This window comes from Drosophila ficusphila, unplaced genomic scaffold, assembly GCF_018152265.1.
Source record: "Drosophila ficusphila isolate 14025-0441.05 unplaced genomic scaffold, ASM1815226v1 contig_791, whole genome shotgun sequence".
Taxonomy (NCBI): domain Eukaryota; kingdom Metazoa; phylum Arthropoda; class Insecta; order Diptera; family Drosophilidae; genus Drosophila; species Drosophila ficusphila.
Window position 1 is genome coordinate 17,611,659 of NW_025064737.1, and position 14,882 is coordinate 17,626,540.

Here is a 14,882-nt window from a genome sequence, read left to right on the forward strand (position 1 = left end):
TCTTGCTCAGATAAAAAAACACATTTCAAACCCAGATTTAATAACGTATATTTGTTTCAATAAAAAAGGTAAAGACCTGCTTATCTAAACTTATGTTTTAATGTTACCTTTTACTATCCAATAATATTTCACAGGTGAAAACCTTCACCAAGTTGTTAAAATACCTCCGTGGAGAGTATAGAAACCTTTTGGCAGTCATGTTCAAGTTTACGACTTTGACTTGGCGCCATCGTTTTTACAGTAGTTCAACTGGCTTAACTAAGCCCATTGGCCACGCCCACCGACGCCCACTTATATGAAAGTTTGTGCTTTTTGCTGCCTACTCAACCGAAAACCCGAACTAATCGCTGTGTGTGTTTGTTCGTGTGTTAAGTGTTGCAAGCGATTTTACACGGCTAAAACCGAGATTAGGGCCAGGTTTTCAATTTAGCCAAAGGGCATACGACACCTAATTCCACTGACTTGGCTGGGAAAAAATGATTGAGCTGCTCAATAAATGATTGATTGATTTCTTTTGGTTTGCGGCTATAGATAATCTATAATTGAATTTTTAGAATAGCGGGAGTTGGGTAATGTTTTCACAACATTATTTGTATTATATATTGAATTTACCTTGCTTTGATAATAAAATAAAATAAACTGAAAGATATTAGATTTTCTTTTGGTATACTTTGTAGTCTTGTCTAGTTTTTAAGAGAAGCTTAGAAAGGAAACAGTAACGATGGGAAAACGGCTCAATGGAAAATGGTTTGCATGTTCCTTGTTCTATCTACCATTTAACGACCTGTTTTCTTCTCTACTCTTCTCTGTTGCTCATCAATTACGTTCACATTCTCTGCCTCTTGGCCACTTTTGGCCAATTCAAATGCAACTTTCCCATAAGCCAAATGGATGCTCCACAAAAATTTCACCAAACTGAGACACACACAAACAAACAGGAGGAAAGTGGGGAAAATGCGGCGAAACTAAAAGTAACATCTTCCCATAAACGCGTCGTATGGATATGGAAACTGGGTTTTTTTTCTGTTTCTTCTTCTATTTTTCGGGAATTTTCGCCTTGGGCTGTTGGGCGGAAACCCAAATCAATATTGATTCGGGCCCTTAGGTCTGTCGCAGTTTTCTGGAAATGCTTGGGCGAAAACATTAAGCTGACACAATAACAGAATTCGATTGCTGCAGAAGAACAACATAAGCTTTTTATTATGGCCAACAAAAAAATCTAATTAAAATAAGTCTTGTATTTCATTCCTAAAAAAATAAAGAGAAAAGTAGACGAATAACCTTTTTAATGTTTATTATATGAATAATTTGTTGATTGAAAGAAATTAAGTACAAATTTCTGTAACAATAGATAAACAACTTCATTAAGTTTTCAGGTCTATCAATTTTGTTAGTTTTGTGTAAAAGAAACTTCCTGCTGAACAGCAAATTCAATTTCCCATTGTAGGTACACCTCGTTTGGCGAGAATCCTGCTCACATTCAATTTAATGTCGGAAAAGCTCTTGCCATTACCATCGCAAATCCCCTTTGGAAAATGACAACAACGCACACATGTGCGAATGCCAGCTATCTATGAGATACTTTTTTCTTTTCAAGTTTCTTGGGGAAGTTTTTGGGTACAAAGAAAGCGTCAGGCTGATAGGCAGCCAGCGGCGTATTGTTTCAGCTCATAAACTATTACATAAAAAATTGAAAGCAGGCAAAACCCGAGAGGGTGGAAGGGAGGCAGGGGGAAAGCCAAGGTGTAGTCAGGTAACAAGAAATTTGTTCGAAGGAGAAATCATTAAAGACAAAGTTGCAGATAGAGAAGGCACTATATACGGTTTTTTTTTCTTGTGCAGCGAAACAAAAGCAACAAAATGCAAAGTTGGTGATAGGAGAAAGAGAGGAAAAAGGAAACAAAAGCCAAGTGAATGGTATATTGCAGTGCACTGAAAAAAAAAATCATTAAAATATGGAATCGTTAAACTAGAACTCTACAGATAAAGTTAAGTAATATTATAAAGTGTGTTATTAAAATGGGTTGTATTTCACACTTTTCTAGATTTTTGTGATCGCTCTTAATTTTGAAATCATCTTTAATCTAAAAAGTTCTTTTCGAATATTTATTTTTGTTTTTTCCTGTGGATTTCGGGGGGCGGGGAAATCGTTATGCGGTGATATGCTCAAGCGATATCACCAAATGAAGGCGCTGGCCAACGAAAAACAGCAACAACAAAGCTCAATTGAGCCCGAGTTATGTTTATGACAGTTGTCAGTTATTTTTGTTGTTGTTGTTATTGTTGTTGTTGCAGTTTTCGCCGCTGCTTTCCATTTTGGCTGCCTTGGTATTATTCGCATGTGTTTGAAGCAAATGCAAATTTGTGCAGCGATGCGTTTTGCCAGCGTTTAAAGTCGCGCGTGAAAGTCGCAAGAGTCAAACTCCGAGTTAATAATAGTTTGCCCCTCTCCTGTCATTTCAAGTTGTTTAATGATCGGGATGATGATCATGAAGGCGAGGAAAATGATTACAGAAAAGCCGAGAAATTAAGGTTATAAACCAGGAAGTTTAGATCCTTAAAAATATTCTTTAAAAAGAAAGAAATAATAAAAGACTTCAACTGAAAAACAAACTGTTAGGAATTTTCTATTCAGTTGTTTTCTTACCGAATCTAAAATGAGTCAATTTTGTATGCTCTCAGTTGATTAAATTTTAATGCCAATTAGAGACCATTCACCAAATCTGTGACCAATTTCGCCTGTCAATACAGTTTTCCCAAGTTTTTCGTCACAGTTGTTGCCAAACAGATTTTCTCTCTCCGCAATCGCTGCTGCTGCTGCTGTTGCTGCTCTAATGTTTTGCTGCGGTTGAAATTGTTTTTCGCCATGGCTTTTGCAATTGTTGCCAAGCAGAAATCATTTCCAAAGGCCATTCAACGGATCGGAGCGGCGGCGCGTCCATTGGCGTGAAATTTGTGTGAATAACTCAAACAGCCACTACAACATCATTGCCGCTGCTGCTGCTGCTGCTTTTCACTCTGCGATCCAAACTATGCCTATGAACGGGGTCTGGGTCCGGTCTCTGGCCGTGAAACTGCCGTCAGTTTGTCAGTTAGCCACTTAGTCAGTTAGTCAGTTAGCCAGTTTCCCACTCTATCAGTTTCACAGTTTGCCAAGCAGAAGCGGCAGCATTAGCGTTAGCGGCACATGGGCTTTTCGCCTTCAACTGGGCCTAGTCCGTCCTCCATTTGGAGATTATGCGTGACTATTTATTGTTTCGACTCGAATTGTTTGGATGCTTGGAGTTTCGAAAATAAACCAAGAGATTAACACAATTTGAATGCTCTTTGGAGAACTACAAGAGAATTAAAATAAAACCTTCTTTACAAAAATAGATATAAAAGATATAAAATATTAGAAACTATAAAGAAATGAAAGAATGAAATTCTGATAAGTTTTAATACAATTTTTGGGCTTTCATGGAATTATATTTTTAAAATGAATTTTTCTTGAATTTATTAACTAGAATATTGTAAGTACCTTCCTCCAATTTATCAACTTCATCTTATATGTTACATTACTTTTGAGGAGGGCCTAACAAGCTGCGGGTCTAAAAAGCCATGGGCCAGTAACACGAATGAAGCCTAAGTCAAGATGAGACCCTCAATCTGGCCAAAGTAAACTCAACTTTCGATGCTTTTGGGGGCTAACCGACGTCTGGGGAAAATGGTGTGCTGGTGTGTGTGTGCGTGTGTGTGTGAGGGTCTCAGTTTCGGACACATCGGGCGATCGGATGGAAGCCATAACCAGGCATGATGCCCTAAAAGTCGCACATGACAAAAGCCAAAGGCCCGAGACGAAGATAGACGACAAATGGACAGCTATGGGCCAACGCCTAGGCCCAAATGACAAACAGCCCCCTCCCACTTTGCCCTGCGCTCCCTTTTCCCCTATATCTCGATATCTATATCTCTTTTTCTATATGGCAAGGGGACCCTGTCAACTTTGACGTGTGTTGTGCGATGTCTGCTTGGACTGGCTGCCATTGATTTATGGCGGGATTAATATCACAACTCGAATGTAGCTCTTTTTTATTTGTTAATTTTGTAGCTTTTGCCTTACCTTTATACACACATTTGAGTTCATGTAGATTTCTAAATGGATTTCAACTTTGGGCTAATTTCACTTTGGCATGTCGTCGTCGTCATCATCATCGTCACAAAATGATTTCATATTTTTTTATACGATTTATTGCTCCACCAAATCGTTTCATTCGCTTCATTTTGATTCGGTTCGGCAAGCGATTATTGATGGATACTTTACTTTGTAGTGGACTTTCGGAGATTCTCGCTTTAAAGTCTCTTAATGCTTTTCAGTGGAGATTCTGAGAATACGATTTGGGTTATGAATCATTTAGGGTCTTAAGACGTTTAGGATCTCAGCCATGTTTTATGAGGATGTTCTTGAACACATAGATCATAAATCTTTGAGTCCTGAATGAAGTAAGTTTAAGAACTTCAAAATTGAAATGAATACCAGATTTAAAAGGGTAAACATATGGTTTTCACTATCATTCCATATTCCGTGATTGTTTTGTATTTTTATTAATCCGATTTTATCTACTTTTTATCGTTGCAGGTATGTTTAATCGTTCCCTCTTCTTAAAACTGAATTAACCTTTTTAAGTCAAGGATAAATTTAAGAAAAAACGCACGTTCTCCTTGCCGCGTGAGTAATTATAATTTATTTAAATCGATTACGAGGCATTGAGACAAAAGGGAAACTCGATCGATTCGAATCGATCCGATCCGATCTCGTCTCGGTTGACCCATTTTGGAGGACCAAGCGCAATTATTCATTTATAACGAGTCTAAAAAATGTTCGAAAAAGCGAGCGATAAGGAAAACCAGTTACTTCGATCCATGCGTGCACCAAATATTTAGAGTTATTCCAATGAGAGTTAAAAACTCATAGTCAAGGGTTATCTTTAAAATCGATATCGATGTTAATCAATTGATAATTCTTAAATTTATTTATTATCCAAACAAGAAATCAAAGATATTCGCTGAATGAAAATACATGTCCTAAAAAGCTCTGCCATAAAAATATGAATTTCAATTCCTCACTAATGTTTTCAAAGTCGCGAATTTTTGAGCCTAAATATTTATATTTGTCCATTAATATGCAATAACGTGCGAAGCGAATTTCGTTGATTTTGGCGGCTGTTAAAAGGGTTAAGCCTTGAGGCTTATTCAAAAGACATAAAAATACAAGGGCGCGGCTGAGTCGCTTCTCCTGCGGCATTAGGTAATCGCATTTCGGCCGAAACCCAACGAAATTGGGTCAAAATTTTCACTCGAAAACTTTTGCCTCTAATTTGACAGACGAGCGACCGCATTTTGGTGGCATTTTTCTGAAAACCCAACCGTTTTTTTATTTCTCGTTTCCTCCTCGCTTCTACCAACTTTTGTAAACTCTCGCGTTTACAATTTTAATTGCGGATGCGCACACTTTCGTTTTCGTTTCATTGTTGTTTTTGCTATTGTTGTTGTTGTTGCTTTTTGGCCTCTGCAATATGTTTGTTGTTATTGTTTCTGTTGCTGGTATTGTTGGTTGTCCCCACGCATTAAAAGAGAGGCCTACGGATAGTCCGGCGCTCTTTTTCTTCAACTTTGGCGGCTGTGCGACTTCAGTTTTACTTTACCTTTTTGCGGCTTTCCAAAAAAAAAAAATATATAACCGCAGCTTACAGTTTCACTTGAGGGAAATCGCACCTCTCCCGCCCCTTCCGCTCCCTTTTGCTGACTTACCTCACCTCTGTTATGACATAACCCAACTTCGCCGCTGCTGCTGCGACTGTGGAAAGTTAAACAAAATTTGTTTGTCGTCCGCTTTGAAAATTTTGCAACTTGGAAAGTTTTGTTTCTGAACACCGACAAAAAAATGGCCAAAATTGGTCACGAATTGGCAAGCTTTTTTTGTAACGAAATAGGACTTACACGAAAGTAAATAGGTCATACAAAAAAAACTTTTAAAAAGAAAATTTGTTATCAATATTATCTCAAAAATACAAGATTTATAAATCTAAAAAAATCCTAAGTAGACTTGAGTATCTATTATAATATTTTTATAAGTTTTTCCAGTGCATCTGTTGTTGTTACTGGGGCAGCAAATTGAATTTCACATTAGTTGCAGTTGCAATTACCCCGCCGAAAAATCGACAGCCGAAAAGGAGAAGAAAAATTGTGCAACGCGGTCGCACATTTAGAAAGTATCATACGGAGATCGATGTGGGCGCCGATGTCGATTTACACTACTCCCCTTAAACTTTCATTTGAATAAGCCGCTAACAGAAAGCACACACAATAAATTGAGATACATTTTCAAAAATGTATCTCCGGCTAATAATAATAATCACTTAAGGGGTTATATACCTTTTTCAGACTCAAAAAATCGAAAAAAATTTTATGATTTTTTTTTGATGTACATACTATCAACAATTTTTCTGCAAAATTTTTTAGAGATCGGTGCACTAGAACTCAAGATACAGCCGTTCATAGCGCACGGTGAACATGACTACCTAATGTCCACCTAAAACTTTAAACGCGCTTATCTCGGAGTCGCATTTTTGAGAAAAGGTCATTGCGGTGAGCACGATATCTCGGTAACCACCACATCGATCGATTTGAAATTTTGGGGGATTGTTTGTAGATACAATAGCTAGTTCGTGAACGAAGGAATTTTTTTTTCGACAAATTTTTCTATTTTTTTGGGGCGAAAAACTAAATTATTAGACCTCGAAAAATCGGTTTTTTTGAAAAAATAATCACTGTAACTGTAAAAATTTTTTTTTCGTAAAATCCTTCGTTCACGAACTAGGTAACACTATATACTAACGTAGTTTTTTTTCATTTTTTTTTTAAGTTGACCCGTTTTCTTGTTTTCATGCTCACCGCAAGCCTCTAATGAAAAAAGGACTTCTGCGGGAAGGACTATAACTTCCACAGTACTCAAAATTTTCACTCGAAATTTTATACGAATTAAGTTAAGGACACGTACTTTGATAAAATTTTTATTGAATTTAAATAAAACAATGGTAACATTGTAAAAAAAATAAATAAAAACCATGTATTTCTCTGGTGAAAAAGGTATATAACCCCTTAATTTGAACGCTAATTTGTGACTGCTTCTTCTCTACTTTCGGGGTCTTCCATTCACTTAATGACTTTCTTTCTCAAAAAACGATCGGAGATCTCTGGCCGGGGAAGGTGAACTGATTTTTTTTCTTTGCCCAAAGTTTGCTTTTCCTCCCAGGGAAATTATGCAAAAACAATGGGCAGTCCGAAGAAAAGTTGAATGCAAATCATCGCTGTTCGTTTGAACAATTTCATTTGGGTTTTGAAAGTTCAGCCAGGGAAATTTATGTGCTGGCCAACAAAAAGTTCCCGAGGGTCTTGTAACAATGCGGGCAGTTTGCTTTTTATACACTATACATTTTATTTTTGGTTTGAAAGGGGAGAGGGGGTTATTAGGGGGGCGTGGGTTAACCAAAAGTGGGTGCCAAGTGTGGGAGAGACGGGCTTAAAGGGTCCATGACATTTCGACACGAACATTCGTGTCTCTGAACTATTGTTCACCATTTGATTAGTTGTTACCGTAAATGTTATTTTGAGATGCATATTTGAGAGCGCAAACGAAGCCCATTTTAATAAATTTTTCACCTTTCCAATTGGAACCGATAGCTCGTTGGATTACTTTCGATCGATGTCATTTGATAGGTCAGTCGTACGTATAACAGTTGTATAACACGCTGCTTTTGCGGTTTTGTGACAGCTGTGAAAAGTTTTTTTTCGAATATATTTTGCGGTTATTGCAAAACAAGTGAAACGTAAATATTAAGGTTAATTGAATGATTTTTCACCTTGCTTTGTTTTTTTTATTTTCCTGTTTTTTATATAAATACGCAAATAGTGAATGAAAAAGTATGAAACCTAAAATATACATATTTTAAAAATTGTTAAAAATTTAATAGAATATATAACGATATCAGTTACAAAATATAACAGTTAGGATATTTGGTATACCACTTCCGCGTAAAACCCTATATTTATGCAACTTATGCAAATGCGAGCTTATTCACACCCTCTTAACAGTTTTCTCCGCTGATGTGTAACAATTGGCCAACGGAGATTTATCTGCAGCTTATCTTTAGCTTTACCGTTAACCATTAACGCCACCCGCTGTCCCACTCTCACTGGCGCATTACAAATTGAATTTCCATTCGCTTTGCCAATCAATTTCTCGATGCCCCGAAAGTTTTGACCCCACTTCTCTCGAGGGCAGGGCGCCGAAATGCCGGAACTATTCGTGGCCTAAAAAACAAATTCATGCACTTTTCCCCCGCATCTTTCAGGCTGCGATTTCACTCGAATTCGTAACACCCGGCCAAACAAAAAAAAAAGAAAAAACCAAAAACAACAACAAAACGAAGAGAAAGACCCTAAAATTTATATATTTAAAACCGAAAAAGACAGAGGGAAACGAAACATATCGAAGCCACCCGCGATTTGTGTGTTGTATACCCAAATCTCACCCGCTATCACACACGACGACTCCGAAAAACTCTCTTTTCTCTGCTGCCCGATTATCTACACCTTTCACCTTTCACAGCAAACGATGCTCAACCTTTGTTGTAGGTCTTTTTGTTTTTATTTCTTCTCAAATACCGCAAACATTAAATTCGCTCGCCTCTGAGCAGCCTTTCTAATTTCAATTGTCTTTTAGTTTGTGCGATTGTTGTGCAATCGAATTAATTGTGAAACTCAAAGCGAGATTGCCCCCCCACTTCACCCCCCTCCTCTCTTTATCCCACTCGCACACACATGCTGCACTCTTCTCTTCCTCATTCTAGGAGTGACATTTCACAGCAGCGCCCAAAATATAAAAGGAAAAGATACCCGCATTACATAAACGCTGCGAGGGATTTCCACACCAAAAAACAAAAATTAGTTTCACCTCTTTTTCATGGCTTGAGCTGTAAAAAGCGCAGCAAATTATAAAATAAGCACAGCCAAAAAAAAAAGCGAGACCAAAAATAAAAACAAAGACAACAAAAAATGGACAATTTTATCTTTCAATGCGCGAGAGTCGCCCACAGTTAGTTGAAGCTGCCGCTGGAAGTTGCAGTTGCAGTTGCAATTGCCGTTGCAGCTGCAGTTGCATTCGCTTTTTTTGGCCAACTCAGTTTTTTGGCAACTTCGAAAAAATTGAAACCAAAATATACGATAAAGCAACAGCAACAAATAATAAACAAGAAGTGAATTGTATTTGTTCGATAAACCGATTGAGGAATACACTTTCTAAAACGTTTTTTCTAACTGGGTGAAAGGAGGAAGTTACTTAATAAAAGGGAAATCCGATTTTTGACAGCAAACCTAGCACAATACTAAAACAATCCTAATCTCTATAAACGATCCTAACTTTTACACAACGTATGTTTTTCCATAGATCGTTTCTGTTAGATTGCAAGAATATTTTTAAAGTTATTTATTCATTACTGATTTTGGGCTAGCAAAAAAATAATTTTTGAAACCAAATTTTGCAAGTTCCTGGTTCAAATTGATATCTAATTCAGCCTACTTTTGTTTATGGCAAATTTGGGCAGTAAATTACACTACCCACTGCGTTGGGTATCCAAAAAAAAACATCAAAAAACGGCAAAATGACAAAACGTAGCGTCGCCGAGCACCGTCGCCTCGTTCGTTACCTATTACATAACAAGCGCGACGCGTTTTTGTGCAAGCCTCGTCGCCGGCGTCGCAGTCGACGTCGCAGTTGGCGTCGCCATATGGCCCCAAAAAAGGGGGCACGACAGCAGCAGAAAAAAAGCGGCAACAAACGTAATAAGCGGCAAACACGCTTCGGCCACAAAAACAAAACTTGGCTTAGTTTGATCGAAGCCGAAGACACAAAACGATCCGAAGACTTTTAAAATCCGAAGACTCGAAAATCCGAAGACTGCCAAAATCCGAAGACTCTCCAAGAGTCCGAATGCTTTTCGAGTCTTTTTTCCGCGGCTTTCTTTTTCTCCGCTCCACTCACAGAAATTGTAACTTGCATCTCTTTTTCTTTTCGGCGACTGTCCTAATTTCGCTTAATTACACATGCAACAACAACAGAAGCCAACTTCGCATATTGTGCGTAACCCTCTTCTTTTTTTATATTTCTTATTTATTTTTATTTTTTTGCTCCTCTTCTGCCAGACTTTATTTTAGTGGCCATCTATCTGGGGGTCTTCAAACCTTTTCTTGCCACTTTTTTTTATGTAACCCGCTGCTAAATGTTTGTCCGCACACAGTTTTCACTCTTTCGTTTCGAAAATTTACGTTTATTTACAATTTGTCTTCATTTAGGGCGCCAGACGCAGACGCCCAAAATTGTATTTAATTTTTTATTTTTTTTGACCGCTCATTGTAATGTTAACTCTTTTAACTGGGCCTTGACGATGGCGATTGCTTTTTGGCGTTTCTTTTTCTCAGTTTGCCTTTTTGATTTTTTTTCTGTCTGGGTTTATTTGATCAACAGCAGATTTGAAAGTTTTTCTTTAGTAACAAGGAGTTGTAGTGCTCAAAAAAATTATGAAACCAATTTTCACCCATCAAATTACATTAACTTGTAGCAATGGTAAAATTGATTTCATAGCCCTGAAATCGTTCATTCATTTGTTACCTTTTCCTTGAGAAAATAATTTGTCATTGCTATAACTGTTATCAGTTTGCCAAAATCGTCTTTTGATTACCTCAATGAAACTTCTAATCAGTTGGTTTATAAACAGAAATTTCTGATTAATTTGAAGACAGCCTTGAGGTGATAAGGTGTTGTCATTCGTAAAACTAATGGGAATTTCTTTGGGGTGGACACTGTTCCTACTATTTATTTACCTCTTTGAAATTAACTCTTGCCTTTCGAGTGCCCATAAAAAACACTTTCAGGGTCGCTTTTCCAACGAAAGCAAACAAAATACAAACCTTATTACCAAGAAGTCGCCGACCAAATTGATAGCATCTCGGGATCACTTAACAAAGCTCCTCAGACAGACAACCACCCAAGAAGCCAACAGCCCAACAACCTGTGGCTAATTTTACAAACTAATTACAAGCTAAATGCCCCATAATAAGAATGATAATAAAAAAAGGAAAATTAATTACCCATCGCCTTAATCGACGCCCGGGCATAAACAACCGAACCGCAGTCGAGTGTCAAAGGTCAGCTTCTTGAGGCCGAGCGAATTTAATGGAGGCAACAACGAAAAAAGGGAAACCGAAGCAAGGGAAGCCTTGGACCTGATCTGTTTGGATTACGGGAATGACTGAGGGCCAGGAAAACAATTAAAGCCGAATAGCAACGGCCATAAAATCCATAAACGAGCCAAACGGGAGGGGTCATTGCGACAAACAAAACGATTCTACTTGTTGGCTTTGTTTTGCCTTTTATTTTAAAGGTTTGTTCTTGGCCGCCTGCGTTGGCCTGGCTCTTTGGCTTCTTCCCTGGGTGGCTAACTTGGCTCGTTTCCAGCCAAATGTGATTCATTAAGAAGGCTAAGAAATCAATTTATTTTCCTTTTATAATATTTGAATGTTAAACCATATTTTTTATAATTAAAAAGTTTTCCTAAACAAGCATTGACCTTTTAATAAAATTTATAGACTTATTTTAAATATAACCTCATGATAAATGGTTTATTGTATGTGTTTATACATCCCATATGTTTATTTATCTTCATAAAATTAATCACAGCCATTAATATCCAAAGTCAAAATTAATCTCCACTATAATTAGCTAATTTGAATGCTTGTCTTCGGCGCTTCCTGTAATCTTTACCGGTCAACACTAAATCTGGAGAGGGTTCTGCGTTCTGAGTTCTGCGTTCTGGGGTTCTCGGTTCTCGGTTCTCGGGGATCTGTGGAACCGTCGGAGCGCGACGTCTGTGGTTCCAGGTCCCGGGTTTCGAGGGTTTGAGAGCCCACCAACGCCGCTCGATGCGATGATCGTGTGTGGCAAGAATCGTCAGCCGTCGTCGCCGTTCGTTCTCGTTGTTCGAGAGTTAAAAACTGAGACCGCCTCACATGTTGACTTTGTTGCCCGTCCCCTGAATCTCGTCGTATATCGGAATACGAGTACGAGTACGAGTACGAGTGTGTTTAGGCTCTGCGTCTGCACACATACTCGCACTTCACTGTAAGCCATGTTTGCCCAGCTATAACCCGAAACCACTTTGGTGGCATTTTTTATTTAAATTATTAAGAACCAAAAAAAAAAAAAAAACTCGAAAATTTTTATGAGAGCCAGCAAGGAATTCTTGGTGGTTTTTTTTTGTTCTTTATGTTTATTAAGGCTCTCAGAAGTCGGCATTTGAATTCGGTGTCTGATGGCTACAGTGGATGATGGATAGCTTATCACTAGGTATTAATTATGAGAATAAATATAGCTTACCCATTTTCAAAAAATAATTCTTTAATATTTTCATAATTATATTTTTTAATTTAAATAAAATATTTTGAATAAACACCTTTTCAATAAATGGATTTTCAATTGTTGAAGATTTCTATGCAACGCAATACAGTATTCAAAAAAAGAACAATGAACCATTTCTCTGCTAACCACAAAAGGAAATCCTTTCAGTCCGCCCTGCGCTCACTTAATTGATTTCCCACTGAATGGGTATTCACTGTGGTCCCCGCTCTCAGATCGCTGATCCCAAGTCCTCGGGCCACACACGAAGCCCACGATGCACGCACTTCAAATTAGCCTAGCCGCAGATACACGGATACGGATTCAGATGGCCAGATTCAGCCAGAGATACACAATCCACACCTGGCTAAAAGCCATGAAGGGCATATGTGTGTGTGAGTGTGTGTGTTTCAGTATTCTTTGCATTCCGCTCGTCTCTTTGGGAGCTATCCATCACACATCCATCAGACACAAAAGATCAGAGGCAGCAGCAGAAGATTGAATTATATGCCATTGAGGCGTAATTGTTAGAGAATTGTTTGCTGCGGCCCAGAATGGAGAAGAATTGTCGGGCGGAAAGAGGCGGTGGTGGTGGTGGTGGTCCGAAGAAAGACCACACACGATGTGATGCGTCTTCTGCTTCTTCTTCTTCTTGTTCATTTTCGACGGACACGGTGTTCTGTTCTACAGGTGCTAAGGTTTCGCGGCCGGAGGTCCATGGCTGAGTTTGCCTATTCGGGTGGCACCTTTTTACGTTTAATGAGCGTAAACAAACGCCGTGGGATGCGCATCCAGATCCATTCCTCCTCCTCCTTCTCCTTCTTTTCCTGCCACTTGTACGACTTCGTCCCGTTTTGCCATTCTTGCGGTTAGCAGCGGGATATATGCATCACTCCCTGTATATATATAGTATAGTATATGTGTATGTGTATGTATGGACATAAGCTGGCTGGATCCGTCATCCCGAGATGCCATTTTAAGCCTGGCTAACAGCCCGAAACGACAGTTTCATAATTTACCTTCCACACAATTACCGAAACGGAGGGACAAGATGGCTCGGTTTGGTTCGATTTGCTTGTTTTGACATTTTCGTTTGAGGTTCGAGATAAGATCTGACAAAATCCCATCCTGGGTGTTCTCTTCTTTGCCGCACTGTGAATGATCGCTTTGTCTCCCGTTTGGATTACCTTCGACTTTGTTTATTTTTCCCCTGGCTTTTTTCCATACTCTTTTCTTATTTTTTCCCCTCTCCATATTGACGAGAGTACATTGTGGTGATCTTCTCGAGTCTGGACAAATTGTGTGTTCAAGACTTTTTGCACATTTTACGATGCTGTGACATTTGCAATTTGTCTTTGCTTTATTTTCACGAGAATCGCATTTGGACCACAGGAAATTCAATCAGCATTTTGTCTTACTACCTGGACCAACTTCTTTTTTCCGTCATCTCGGAATTATTGTATAATCAAAGCCGCAAAGGCAATAAAAATTCGACCCAAGGCCAAGTGAAACTCACTGCCTGGCAACACTTTTCTTTACCCCCCTTCCCATTAGCCGGGCCAATAAAAGCCGGGCCGAAATGGGTTTGGTTTTGGGTTACGAAAAAAAAATAGACAGAGAAACAAACGCAAATACAAATCGAATCGGAGCGTACCCGAATGTAAATCATTTTATGATTTATCACTGAACTAGATTTCGATAGGCGCGTGACAGGGAATGGTCCGGAAAAAAGCTGATCTCTGTTACAAAACATCGCAGCAATCAACCGAGAGCGATCAAATCGCACAGATTTCGCCCAATTTCCGATGGATTTAGTTTTAGTTGGCACATAAAACGGCCGCAATCAATGTTGGTTTATCCAGAGGAAATTGGGAATAAGTGGTGCCATGATTAATACAAGACAAATAGCGCTTGAAGCTGGGAGTAATGTCCTCTAATCACTCCACAAACCAGTGGGGATTTTACAACAGTTATACATAATGTATTATAAATAAAGTGAAATCAGTGAAAGATATTTATTTGTAGAGTAAAAGATTACAGAGAAAAAATAATATTATTAAAGTGGATCTAAATAAAACTATGTAATTATGAGAGGACTTAGCAACTTTATTATAATAAGCTCCCGAAAGTAACTCCCGAATTAAATAATGGCTAAAATAAATCATCATAAGGGAATCGGAGAAACCTCAGATTACTTAGGCTAACCACAGCCCACGTTCCTATTAATCTCACTTACAAAATTGGCCCCTTAACAGATTTTACCCAAACAATTAACTCCCAGAGCCGTCGACAAAAAGAAAGCAACAACGGCGGAGAAAAAGGCAGCGAATCCGAAAAAGCCAAGACTACGATGTCAATGATGACGACAAAGCGCAGATTTCTATGATCGCCG

At 38.5% G+C, this 14,882-nt stretch overlaps 1 long non-coding RNA gene across 1 annotated transcript in view; it reads left to right on the plus strand.

Annotated features, from left to right (window-relative positions):
- Window positions 1–6,385, plus strand: part of LOC122320736 — a 34,601-nt gene extending 28,216 nt beyond the window's left edge. The window contains exon 3 of the long non-coding RNA XR_006245791.1: window positions 4,619–6,385. This is a non-coding gene — a long non-coding RNA (uncharacterized LOC122320736). The remainder of the gene's footprint in view (window positions 1–4,618) is intronic.
- The last annotated feature ends 8,497 nt before the right edge of the window (window positions 6,386–14,882 follow it).